This window comes from Hesperophylax consimilis, chromosome 24 (assembly GCF_061612785.1).
Source record: "Hesperophylax consimilis isolate HC1 chromosome 24, BYU_Hcon_1.0, whole genome shotgun sequence".
Taxonomy (NCBI): Eukaryota; Metazoa; Arthropoda; class Insecta; order Trichoptera; family Limnephilidae; genus Hesperophylax; species Hesperophylax consimilis.
Window position 1 is genome coordinate 15070204 of NC_142859.1, and position 13840 is coordinate 15084043.

Consider the following 13840-nt stretch of genomic DNA (forward strand, 5'->3'; position numbering starts at 1 on the left):
TCCGAACGCTTTCAATTTGGGACGGCATACTCTAGCAAAACTTCCCCTTTGACTGACTGTACTCCGCGCCTCTCGGCCTATATATGAAAAGTCATTGGCCTGTCTCTCACTCACAGCTGATTGACAATCCGTCTAGGGTATTCCTTTTAATGATAACATTATTTGGGCGGCAGGTGTCGTAAACTTAGTTGTATCCGTCTTTTAAAGGGGGTCCTCTGGAATTTAATAAATAATATAAAAAACTCACCCAGTTAGGCACCTCTCATTCTCAGCGTGAAGCTTACCTGGTTACACTATATAGCTAAATCACTTTAATTTTCGACCTCCTCCCTACGCTTATAAAAGGGTAATTAAATATTCCTGTAAATAAAATTGTACCTCCCTAATCTGTTAGGATTCGAACCCACAGTTAATAATCTATTTGATTCTCTGGGTTTCGGTCTCCGTGGATAGAATGCCATCTCGCCAAATCAATAACTTAGCCCGATTAAACACTTCCTGCCTTTAAGTACATTCACTCTATTTTAAAACGCAATCAATATTTTTATTATTTTCATGTTTTTAAGACAAGCAATCTAGTTCGAACTGTATACGAAATCACGTTTAAATCAACACAACTTTATAACACAATCGCGATTGCACAACACCTGGCGCCCCTGAGGTGGGTTTTTACAAAACGGCGCTCTACAAATTATCCAATTATTATTATTGTCATTATTATTAATTGTTTTCTCACTGAGTCCAACCACTTTCACTTCGCACAAAACCGGTTCAATAATATTTCACTTTAGTTCAAAATTCCACAATACTATTAACACCATCTGAATCCACTAATTCACTGCAATTTCACACAACACTTCTCATTTGTATAGATTTCATGGAGCTGTCAACGCACTCAAGTTCCAAACCTGACTGCCCGTCCCTGCGCCCTGTCCCGTGTGAATGTGTTTACTCCAGGCCTGTTTGTCAATAAATCTTCCGTCGTTGTTTAAACAAAAAATTTTTAGAGCACGTTATTTTATTATTTATCGTTTATTTTTGTGGATGTCCAAAACATCACACAGTTGACCACTCTAGATCATTTTAGCCAAAATCTCATTAAAAGGTTATTTTTTAACTTTATAATATTAGCAAGATTGCTCGATACTGCCGACAGAAAGGCTGATGGAAAGGTGACAGGTTACCTTCCGAGAATACTGCACGTAGCTAGTTTATTTAGGGTTAAATATGTAAACGCAGTGCTGCTGCTTCGGTTCAAACAAATCATTATTGTAAGATACTATGGTTTTACTCACTTAATCACAGACATCCGTACTCCATAGTCGTTAACACGGGCACACCTAAATTAGGAAAAAATGTTTAATGTTAAATATTTTAGCACGGATCGCGTCAAGCGAGTATTTGGTACCAGTAACTTTGCAGAAGCATTGCTCTCTGTTCGGTATTTAAGTCTTTGTGTTGGCGTTACGCCTTTTAATTTCATCGTCGAGCCTGGAAATTCAAGAGCGGTTCCAAACATTCCTTCGATTATTGTAACAATTGTCGGATTACTGTCCTGCACCTATTTCTCATTTAAATTAGCATATTTTGGAATATGGTTCAAGGCAATAGACGAAAGACTAGACATTGTTCGACATGTCGGCACTTTTATCGTATTTCATCTAGGGCTGGTTACCGTGTTGTTTACGTATTTCTCTGCAATCGCGTCGAGACATGTGGACGCTAGGACCTTCGAACTTTTTTCGGAACTTGATGAATTGTTTGGAGAAATAAACGAAAAAAATAATTTCTCAAACATGGCGTTAAACATTATCGGTCATTTGGGAGTGTATTTCTTTATACAAATAGCCAACGTATCGTTTTACATCTTTTCTTGTACCGAAAAAATGCATTCGATCTACGATGTAGTGTTTGCTTTATATGTACCCATTGTCATAAGCTGTACAGTTCTGATAATATTCAGGTCTTATATCAGTCTTTTGACAGAAAATTTAAAGGGTTTAAACAGGTTATTACTCAACATGATGACAAGACCTATCGTGGGTAACTCGAAACCCATTTATTTTTTTAAAGTTCATCGCAAACGAGCAATACCGCTTTCTTACATGCAACACTCTTCTAAAAGATTGAACATTTTGATGCGAATCCACGACAGAATTTGCGATTGCGTCGATAACATTAACAGAGCTCACGGGTTTAGAATTCTCATTGTTATTACATACGGATTTGTAGCTACAGTTTCATGGTTGTTTATCGCGTTGGCTACAGGTCTATTTTTGACAGGCAGAGGCAGAAGTTTTGAAACATATCTGATTATTTTGTACATCACTCGTTATACCGGTTATTCGTTTGTGTTAAACACAGTAGTAACCGCATGTGTGGATTGTTACAAAGAGGTAATATAATTTCCCTTAAAGTTTATGCATTTGGTTATTGATATCGCAATTTCTAATACAATCTTATTTCGTTTTTAAACGCTAATATCGGTAATAGTTAGAAAATAAAAATAAATGGTTTCAATATATGTCTCAACATAATTGTATTTTTTTCTATCGATCATATTGTTTTTTTTTCCACGAATAGGTTCAATTTTACTTCAGCATTTTAAGTTGTACGAGTCCATTCATACCAAATACTTAATTTAATAAAATAATTGACAGTAACATTTTCTAAATTTTTAGCAAAAAGCTTATTGACCTGTCGACTTTTAAACTGAACCTGTGGCGCTTCTCGATTTCCCGAAGGGCGAATTACTAAACATGTACTTTGAATTGATTTGTTTAATGAATTTTCCGTTTTCCACAGGCAAATAAAACAGCTTCCATTGTGAACAGATTGATCATACAAGAAGTAGATGAGAAAACTAAGCAGACGGTAATATTAGTTATTTTCATTATGATGATTGATTTTTGGGATAATAAGTCGTGTTAAAATATCTCACTCATAAAAAGCCAACGATGTTTTTGAAAAACTTGCACTGTGAATATTTTAATTTGCTCCCAGCATCCTGGAGCCAGTGATACTATGGCATCACCAATTGGGTTGTGTTGTGAGGCTGAAGGTAGTGGGGATGAGTAGGTGATGGATAAGAGGAAGGTGGGTATATTATGGGTAATAGTAAAATAGCTCAATATTTTTTTCACGTCAACTATTAAAATTATTAATCTTTCTGTGGCATCAGAAGTACTTTGATTTTCCCTAAAGCCATATTAGGATCGTGATAATATGATATTTAAAAAAATAAATTTGCTTTTTATTCAAAAAATTATACATGCATCAGTTGATACACCAAACATTTTATCCTAAATTAACATCAATATTCCATCAACAAGGAGGATGAAAGACATTTTCTATATTAAAGCCTATCACACAAATACAGGATATTTTTCCCCTGTACCGCGAACATTAAGAAATTATAAAATTATAGATGGCTCTAATAATGAAATAGACATTTTTAATGACCAATTTAAACACTTCAAAAAAATGTATTACCTTTAATCATATTAAGCTGATATTGTGATGAAACCCTTTATTTAATGAGAAGCAACATTGTACCTACCTAATCAGTGTCTCACCAGTACAGGTGTGACAATAACAAATCGTTTATGAACATATTTGTTCTTACCTTTTACCCATTCTAATTTGTTATTTACTTCTGCATATTTAGCTTATTCATTTTGTTACTATTTTTGTTATTATAATTTTGTTATTATTATGTATTTAAACATCCATGTATGTAAATTCTTAGGCACCATACCTGTTTTATGTACTTAAATAAAAATAAATAAATAAAATAAACAGTTTCTAAGATGTTAAAAAGGAGTTGAATAGACTTGTAGGTTCCGTAAATGTATATATCATTTTGAGTTTGAATTTTTATAGAAGTATAACTGACTCTTTTAATACAACAACGAAAACACTTTTAGATATTATAGTAAGATTGATCAAATATGTTTAGGGAAGGTTAAGTTAATTTTTAAGAAGGCCAAGGAAATAATTAAATATATTTAAATACTGTCGATGTTATTGTTGAAAGAGATAGGCCGGACAAGACTTTGTTAAGCCTTGTTGTGTTAGGATATAGCTGGCTATCAGTAGTACGTAATAGTAGTATCCTAAGTGAGACAAACCTTTGCCCCTCGATTTCATTAAGTATCTCAGAGTGGCCAGCTGCGGAATCGCTATCTGATGATGAATCAATAAATATTATTTCTTTTGTTTCAGCTGCTCCAATTTTCCATCACCTTATTAAACAGACGTCCTATATTTACTGCTTGTGGGCTATTCATTCTGGACAAATCTCTTATCTTAGGGGTAAGAAAAGTCTGGCATACTTACAGACAAATCAGCTCTTTTAGTTTGGCAACTTTGGCTGAGTACTGCGAGAATGCTAAAGAATTATATTTATAAGACTTAGAAAATATGTTTCTAAGAATCCTCAGTTAGTTTTGTTCACTATTTTAGTGCGTAATTTAATTTTATCCAATTTTTTAAAGTTAACACAGTAATGTTTTTTTTCTAGATGGTCTCAACCTCTGCAACATATCTAACGGTATTGTACCAATTTGCAAGTGAGTTTCTCGGTGTCGGTGAAAACACTGCAGACTTCCAGGTTAAAGGATAAAATAGTCTTGAGCATTCGTCACTCTTCGAACAAAGTTACTAACCCAAAAAGCACGGTTCTGATATATCCCAATTTAATGCTTAGAAAAGGAATTAATCTGAGTTTTACTTTTGATAATATGTATTGTCTGTATTAAATCGTTTTCTGTTTTCTTTTTTACCAAATCTTCGTCCTTTGTCAAATAATAAAAATCTGTGGTCGTGGTGAAATCTACATGCACATTACACAGCTTAAATTGAGTTTTGTGGAGTTGGAGACTTATTCCTGAGTAGTGACGCATTAAAACATTTATGATATTTATTTAATAGCTTCGCTTGAAATTGGTTAATCACATTTTTCCTGAAAATCTCCAACAATTTATTAACTTGTTTCACGCTAGCACAGTTTGAAGTTGGCCACATCTAGAGGTTACAGATTTTCGTCTTTACAGTTTTGTTTTTTAGTCTTACAAGTATATTCAAAGGTGTAAAACAATCATTAATAAGTCCAACTGTGTGGTAAAAGATGAAAATCAAAAACAAAACTTGTTCCTATTTGATCAAAAATCAAAGTTAATGTTATTAAGTTTTATGGATATTGGGATAAAACGAGAAGAATATATTTATCTGTAATCAGAGATGTGCTTTATTTCAAATAAATCCATTTCAAATGGAAATGCAAAATGCAAAATGGGTATTTTCCATTTTGCATTTTAAATGCTATTCTACAAACCATTTTGCATTTAAAATGCTTTTCTCAATGCATTTTCCATTTGAAATGCTTTTTGCAACATTCTTCCTACTATCTCCACTCATCTTTTTTTCATAAGCCCCAAATATCAGTCAGTCCTCAACCTCGCTATGAGAGATGATTTACATTTGTTAAGTTGCTCCCTGGTAGGAGCCCTGGCAATTGAGTGATACCATTACAAAAAATACTGATTCAAATACTGAACATGGCCATGACGCGGTAATATTAAATGTTAGATAGAAGTTTCTATGTTTTTACGTTGGCAACATTAGTCCCGCGCAAATTTTTTGTGGTTTCATAATCTGCAGTCGTGGTGTTTTTGGATTTACCATCATGTTATATGTTTGTTCTACAATGAATTCCATTATTAAATGACAAAATTGTTTAAAAATTCTATAATTATTTTAATTGTTTGACCTGTGAAACCATTTTGCATTTTCAATGCATTTTGAAAATAGGTATTTTGCATTTTGCATTTGAAATGCTTTTCTAAAAACCATTTTGCATTTTGCATTTTCAAATGGAAAAGTTTTGACCCATTTCCATTTTGCATTTCAAATGGTTTTGGGTACCCATTTTGCACTTCTCTGTCTGTAATGTATGTATCAGATATCTTTCAGTTTTATTTACTCTAGATCAATGAATTATTGTGTGGCAGATTTGCAGAGATCGTTAGGAAATTTAACTTGATCTCGCACCCAGTACATATGATATGCAATCAAAGTTATCTTTCAATTTTTAGCTGTTTTATGCACTCACGCTTCAAGATTTGTATTCAACATTTTTGCAATCCGCCTGTTTAATACCAGCAAAGTACCAGTACCAGTAAATGAACCTGTTAAAAAGTGATAGCATGCGAGCTTCCTAATAAAATATTAGTCATTCAAAATATATCGAGAATACGTGTCCGTTTCCTAATACATATCAAGACGGAATGCTAAAATGAATGTTTGTCAGTATCAATATCAGTATTTCTATGAACACGTGTTCCGCCGTCCTGACAAAACATTTGCTTTTGTCTGAACTCTTTCAGTTCATTTTTTATATGCCCGCCGTACAAATTTTTAACAGGAAAACGAATTGTTGTAAAACAACGAAAAAAAAACAACAAAACAACGCCATCTAGTGAGAGAGTTAGCACTTACAATGCCTTTCTCAGGAAAACGAATAATTGGACAAGATTTTGAATAAATTAACAATATCTCACATCAGTATATTTTCTCCGTGTAGATGGTCAATCATTTACTGCAGCTGTTGGTATTCCTATTTCTTCTTAATTCCTATAAGATGCAAGTGTTTGTGTAATAAAACATGTGTTCAATAAAACCATAAATAACATCCATTCTTGTTTTATTGTCCTGTGGTTATAAAAACAAACTAAAAGTCAACTAATTCGCCAGTATATATAATGGCATTTATTGGCCAGTTTTACTAAAAGAGCAAATTGTTACATAATTACTTATATGAAACGATTATAATAAATATCACAATAAAAATTGGTCAGTGTAAATAAGCGAGACAGCGGTTCAGGTAAGAACAGATGAGGTTAATTGTGGATTTTTCTATCTAGATGTACTTCAATGGACGATCAAAGTTTTGAATCGTTTATAAAATGCAACTATTCCGCCTACCGAGATATTGCAGCGTAAGGAAATGTTCCTGGAGAGTTGAATGCACTTTCAGAGCACTTGTCCGCTACCGTATGGGAAGCTTATGGTGCAGACTAAGTCAATCGAAGAAGAACCATCACCTCTGCCATTGCTACCTGGATGGAGTCCCCTCTGATAGCCCTCTGGAGACGGTTAAATATACTTCATATAATATATCAGCGGCTATTTGCAAACATTAAAAATTAATAATATTTATTTTTTTCACTTCTTTCTGTTTTTATTCTATGTAAGTGTGTATTTTTTTGGTTATTATTTTGGAATATCTAATATATTGTATTACACTTCACCTTCTTACCTTCTTGAATAATCTATTACTTATTTTTATTATAAGAAAGAATATCTGTGGCGGGAGGGCGGGTGGCGCGAATTTGATTTTTATACGTATCTCCAGTTTTGTTCCAAGATTGATGAAATTTTACACACTTGACCTTCAAAGCAAGAGGAAGTACACTGTTTATGTTTGATTAGGAAAAACTCTGAGTAAAACCCTGACAGCGCCGGCAAGTTCAGCTAGTCCAGTTTTGATTCCAATTGTAATCTGTCGATAAATAAATGTCAAGTGTTTTGTTGACTCCGGAGTTTTTATTTAAAGACTAGTTAGACGAGGTGGAGTTATAATATGTTGTTGTACATATAGCTTTGTATTGGTGATCGACGAACCGGTGGATGCAATTTTTTAGCAGTAAATTGGTAATAGTTTGATCAATAACGTAGATAATAGTAGAAATGTATTATATATTTGTACATCGCTTTTGAGGTGATATTGCACAAAAACGGCCCTACACAAATCATCCAAATATTATAATTATTATTTATCAAAATCAAGGCGTGTGGTTTCATTTATAAGAATAAAGGGAGAAAATGGACAACTTATTCACTTGAGCGAGGTAGATTTCCGGTTTTCGATTTAATTAATATCATACCTCCAAATATACGGAATTACAGGAACTGCTTCCTGAGAAAACTATTCCCCCTAGATTTCATTCTTTATCGCGTATATTTAGACTTATAATTTTATGCAGGAAAGTAGTATTTGTTCAAAAAAATATAATAAGGCCTTTTATTTATCCGTTGAAAGAGGTTTCTGAAAAAATGTTGTAAGTTGGTCTCATGTCAATGTCTAGAACAAGGCTGCCCAACCTTTTTAACAGTTGGGCGAAATTGACGATTTTGAATCACTGGCGGGCCACTGAATACCTGACGGTTCCTATTTCCATGGGGGGGGGGGTTGTTAGAGAATTTCTATAAAACATAATTCCCCACAAAAAAAAATCAAAATGAGTGCTCCCCACAAAATATTTGAAATCCATGGGGGGGGGGGGGGGGTTGTTACGGAACTTCGCTGAGAAAAAATTCCGCGCACCCAAAAACATCATATGTGATTCCCCACAACAATTTTTCGATTTCAACAGGTTAGATTTTTTCGTCGCTGATTCTCGTTCTTTTTCAAATTGGCGGGTTTTTTGAAATTGGTTCACGCGGACCACTTATAATTCGTTCGCGGGCCACATTGTGGCCCGCGGGCCTGGGGTTGGGCAGGGCAGCCTAGGTCTAGAACATACATCGTTTTTATTCATACTAAATGTATGATTGTATGTTATATGAGAATGTTGCTTTCTATGCATAACTAATGTACAGATATTATCTTTAAAAAAAACATATTTTTTAGAAATAAAAAAACTTATTAAGAGTTAAAGAGAATCTTTTAATGAATCGGTAGATATTGGGTATGCGGAGGTTTAAGAAGTTTATGTTTATCGTATTTTAACATTAAAGAAATATAACAGGCTTAGTTATTTCAATTTTTCTGGAATATTATTGGATAGTACATTATTAAGGGTAGGGGCTCGACTATCGATAAGATAAGTTGTAGTCGTTCAAATTAAAGTTATTTTATTTAATTTTTTATTAGTTAGTTTTTACACGAAATAAAAACTTTCAATATACAATTACCTGCAGTATTATTCTATCTCTATGTAATCTGGTGTTTGCGCATAGGAAAGGAGTAATGGTTAATATTTTGAAAAAAAAATACTCTACAGTGAAAACAAATATAAAAAGGGATTATAATTAAAATTGTAAATCAATGAAAAATATGAATTTATTTTGTTTTAAATAACAAAAGTATATGAATAATTGTTAGTAAATTATTATTAGCAACGATTATTTGCCTGAAATACCAATTGAAATTGAAAATATCTCCCGAGTAAAAATAAATGCCTCCAACGGAAATTGAACCCGGACTTTTCTATTTGCCGGCCAATTGCTATTTCTTAAATTAGAATATATTTTACAGATATTTTTAATTTGTATTGGTATTTCAGGCGAATAATTATAGCTCATAATAATTTGTTATTCTTTATGCTATGTCTAAAATCCTTGTCCCAAACCCTAAGATATGTACTACAACATTAACATTAAAAACATCTTAAAGATATCTTACGAGATATCTAATTTTTTTATTAATAAAAGAAAAAAATAGTATTTATTATAGCTTCTATTCCACATAGCATAGTATACATTTGATCATTAAACTATGCATACATATGAGCATAAGGGCATATAAAATTTACTACTGCGCAATCTTATAAGCTGGATCTTTAAAAAATATTTAAAAAGTTTTTTATGTCCCTAGGAAGATCACAGAATTTTTTTAAACCTTTATATATAAAATGATTTTGGCCTTTCGTTGTAAGTTACAGTGGTGTCGGTAGTCCACTAGTATTTCTCTGCTTTATTCCAACTGAATAGACAAATATATATGTATATATAACACCATGTACTAACCACCTACCATCTACTTATTAATCAAAATGTAATAATATTATTTTTATTTTACTACATTCTTATTCTTAATTTATCGACAATTACTGTGTATCTAATTTAGTAACTGCTTAATTAGTCTATTTCATTATTTTTACTTTTGATATCATCCAGTATAAATTTGTTTTTTTCTTACTTTATAAATAAAAACTTTCTTTCTTTTCTTTACCTTATGTATACTGTAATGGCACTCCTCCCCAATTCAACACGAGAAACGTTTTTTCCTTATTGAATTGGGTAGTTACGTTAAAAAGAAAACATTTTGTTATAATTAGTTTTTAGAACCATATGTTTCTATTTTATATGCATGTATTTCAAATAAAAAAAATATATATTTCTGAGTATGTATTGTTACTGTGGACAATACGTATTTGGAGTAATGCTATTTTGTTATATATTTTTGCTAAAGCTGGGACTGGAAAGATTTTAAATAGGTATATTGTTTGTTGGGAAGAAATTAGATTTTTAAGAATACTGTTTTATATTATTTATTGTTTCTTTATATGCGTAAATGGCTTTAAAACAGTTACATTTATAAGTATTTTTGTATTCTTTTTAGTGGTAATAATGATGAAGTAAGTGGTGTAAGTGATCAGTTTTTAGTGTCGTCATCTTCGATAATATTTTCAGACAACGTTATTATGTTTTCTTTAATACTGGCTGCTTCTATTGCTAAAACTACGTTTTTCTTATCACCTTCGTTCAAGTCTGCAGCTGTTTTGGACGGTGACAAATAAGTGTCGATTGTGTACATTTGGTTTGAGTTTTCAAGTGGTGTGTTTGCTGGTAAAAGCCACTTGCATTCGTCTGGTAGTATCAATTCTGTAGAGTGGTTTTTAATTATGTCTTGAAGTATTTGTAGGCAGTCATCAGACATCATGGGTTCCGCTGAAAAATAAGTTTTTTAATTAACAATACTAACGAAATTTGTCTTAAATCACCTTATTTTAAAATAAATTATTTTAGAAGCAATAATTATTAGCCTGAAACACTCATCCACATTGAAAAATAATAATATAATAATAATATAAAATGACAAGCCGTCATAGCTCAGTGGTCAGAGCTGTCGACCGGAAATCGAAAGGACACGTGTTCCAAGTCCCGCTGGCGTCATGTATCTTTTATCAGGAGATTTTTCAATGTGGATGAGTGTTTCAGGCTAATAATTATTGCTTATAAAATAATTGTTATCCTTTGTGCTATGCATAAAAAAATCTTGTCTTAAACTTTAGTTTACCAAAAAAATAATAATTAAAATAAATTATTCACCGATTTTGGAAGTACGCTTCCATAAAAAACTAATATACAATATACTTTAGGTTTTAAAGTGGGAGGTGTCCAAAGAGGAGATGGATGGTTATGGGCTTACTGTAATATTTATCGAACTGAACTAAAACATGAATTAAATTAACTTGGTTATTTATTTAAGATGTCGTATTCTGAATTTCTACTGACATATATCTGACTTCCCTTGAATGCCTAAAATTTTAATATCTTAAAAAACGTATGTAAAGTTTTAAGATATTTTCAGATGCGGTGTTGAAAAAGTAAATAAAATTATTAAAAAAAAAAATCTGGTTCTGATTTTCAATTTGTTAATTAGGCATGAAAAAAATTATACTGTTTCTTTAAGCGCTTTAAGACTCAGTTGTTAAAGTTTTTTGCTCTATTTTAAATAAGTCACTATTAATTATCACCATTTTTAGTATGAGCGCGCTCCCTCTATCATTCATATTTACACATCTTCTTTTTAAACCATCTTCAGCAGTATTCTAATTTTAGAATGCTTATTACTTGTAACGGAGCTTAATGAACAGGCAGTAGTTTGCTGATGCCTTCATTCCTAATTTCTGAATAATTTTAACATTAAATAGACAGATTTATTATGAAGGGGTTTTCATTTGGGAAGCATGTTAACGAAATATGGAAATGCTGATAGGGATATTGAAAGAAAGGTAAACTCAATTCATGAAGGACTGAACGCGGTTGGCGCAAACAAAAAAAAAATGTCCAAAGCACCGAAGCTAGCAGTTCACAATGGAGTGCTGGTACCTTCCCTTATGGATGACAGTGAGGCATGGAAATTCCAGAAGAAGGACAAAAGCAGACTGAATGCTGTAGAAATGATATCTCGGAGAGGCATGTGTGGAAAATCAATGTACGATCGTGTGAGAAATGTGGAGATTCCTAAAAAATGCAAGGCTGATGTAAGCATAATAAGTAAGATTAAGAAAGAGACGCTTGGATCATTTGGGCATGTAGAGCTAATGAACGAAGAATGGTAGAAGAGGTCTAAGACGCTCGAGGAACACATGGCACGATTAAGTGAAACAGATACGTCAGTCGGCCATGTCAAAGTTCTCAATAACAAAATAGTATGTATGAGACGATGTATGAATGTGAATGAGGTAAGGAGTGTGTGCCAAGAACAAGTTGTTTGGCGGTCCGTCTTATTTGCCTACCCCTGCGTGAAACGGCGTGATGGCTAGTTAGGGATTTAATTAAAATTAGGATACTTCAAACTTACTTATTTAATGCATTTATTACTACGGAGAAGAATTTTAACCGTTGTAGCTTTAGTAAAAACATAAATTACAGATGAATTATAATAATATGCTTATTTTAGGCTGAAATTTCTGACATAAAAATCTGTACAAATATAGAGCTGCCAGAGTTCATGCTTCGAAACATATTGCTTTACAAATAAGACAAACAAAGCGATTTTAAAGATGTTACGATGTTTGAAAGGATCTACGTAAATTATTTGATCAGCTGTTCATTATTATATTGTTTCATCGGATTTGCATTTGTAATAATTAGTATACAAACATTCGTAAATATCAATTAAATAAACAAGCGATTCCTTCTAAACCACACATATAAGTGAACTGCGTAGTATACAGCGTTAAGATACTTTGGTGTTAAAGATATTTGCAAATTATATTTATCGACCTTCATTCTTCATGCCAACATAAGTCCTTAGGAACGTGTGTATTGGTGTATATGTGTACACTCTTGTGTAACTGGAGGGACTTAGTAATTAGAAACTTTTTACAGTGTAATTTATTGTATTAGGTTATGAATGGTAATAATGATACTAAATAACAAAAATTAATATGTAATTTTTTTCTGAAGTCGAATAACAATTTTGAAACATGCCGTATGATGACAATGAATATATGTGAGTGCCTACTGTGTTCGCGTGCGATAACTATTAACTATACCACCAATTTAATTATAAATGCCTGTTTGTGTACATATTTGAACTAGGAAAACCACGAAAATAACTCACCATTGGAAGCCGCTATCAAAAATACGATCGCTGCACAAAAAACAACGCATTTCGCCATTTTGAACGTCCATACAGATTTGATTGAACAACTTGAATAAAACTTTCCTTCTATTGCTTTGGATGTAACCAGTTTTATGCAGGTTGCGACAAAGTCGGGTGACGCCAATGCACGGGCCGTAATGACGTGGGTAGCGTCACGAGAGGGAATTTCATAGAACCTTTTAAAAGGATTAAATATATTTTTGTTTTACTTTTCAACTGATCGTTTTTTTATCATTTGAAATAAATTAAGTTTAATAATGTCTTATTTTTAAATTACATAACTGCATGGAGAAAAATGAGTATTGATGGTTCATTGAAATCCAGTTAAAATCGCGATTGCAATCCATTTCCTAGTAAAATATTTGTCTATTCAGAATAAATCTAAACATGTGTTCATGCATGTATCATTTTCCTGATAAATGTAATGATGAAATTTTATAATATAAAAAAAATTATAAATGTGTTCTGACATCTTAACAACACATTGGTGTTTTATCGACAATTTGTTAGGAAACCTTTCAATTCATTCTTTAATGGCATGCAGTCCTATTTTTAACAGGAGTACGATTAATTTGACAGGATTTTTAATAAACTAGCAATATTTTACTTTAGTAAGCTTTCTTTCAAACTGTGTGTAAAAAAAAAAACAGCCGTCACGGG

At 32.4% G+C, this 13840-nt stretch overlaps 1 protein-coding gene and 1 long non-coding RNA gene across 2 annotated transcripts in view; both read right to left on the reverse strand.

Moving 5' to 3' along the window:
- LOC149411963 (uncharacterized) overlaps positions 1–13840 on the reverse strand; it is a 591119-nt gene that overhangs the window by 499414 nt on the left and 77865 nt on the right. The gene's annotated exons all lie outside the window — the stretch shown is intronic.
- LOC149411973 (uncharacterized) lies at positions 10319–13297 on the reverse strand. The gene is made up of 2 exons (XR_016304643.1): positions 13139–13297; positions 10319–10734 (listed from the first exon to the last, which is right to left on the reverse strand). It is a non-coding gene; the product is annotated as an uncharacterized LOC149411973 (long non-coding RNA).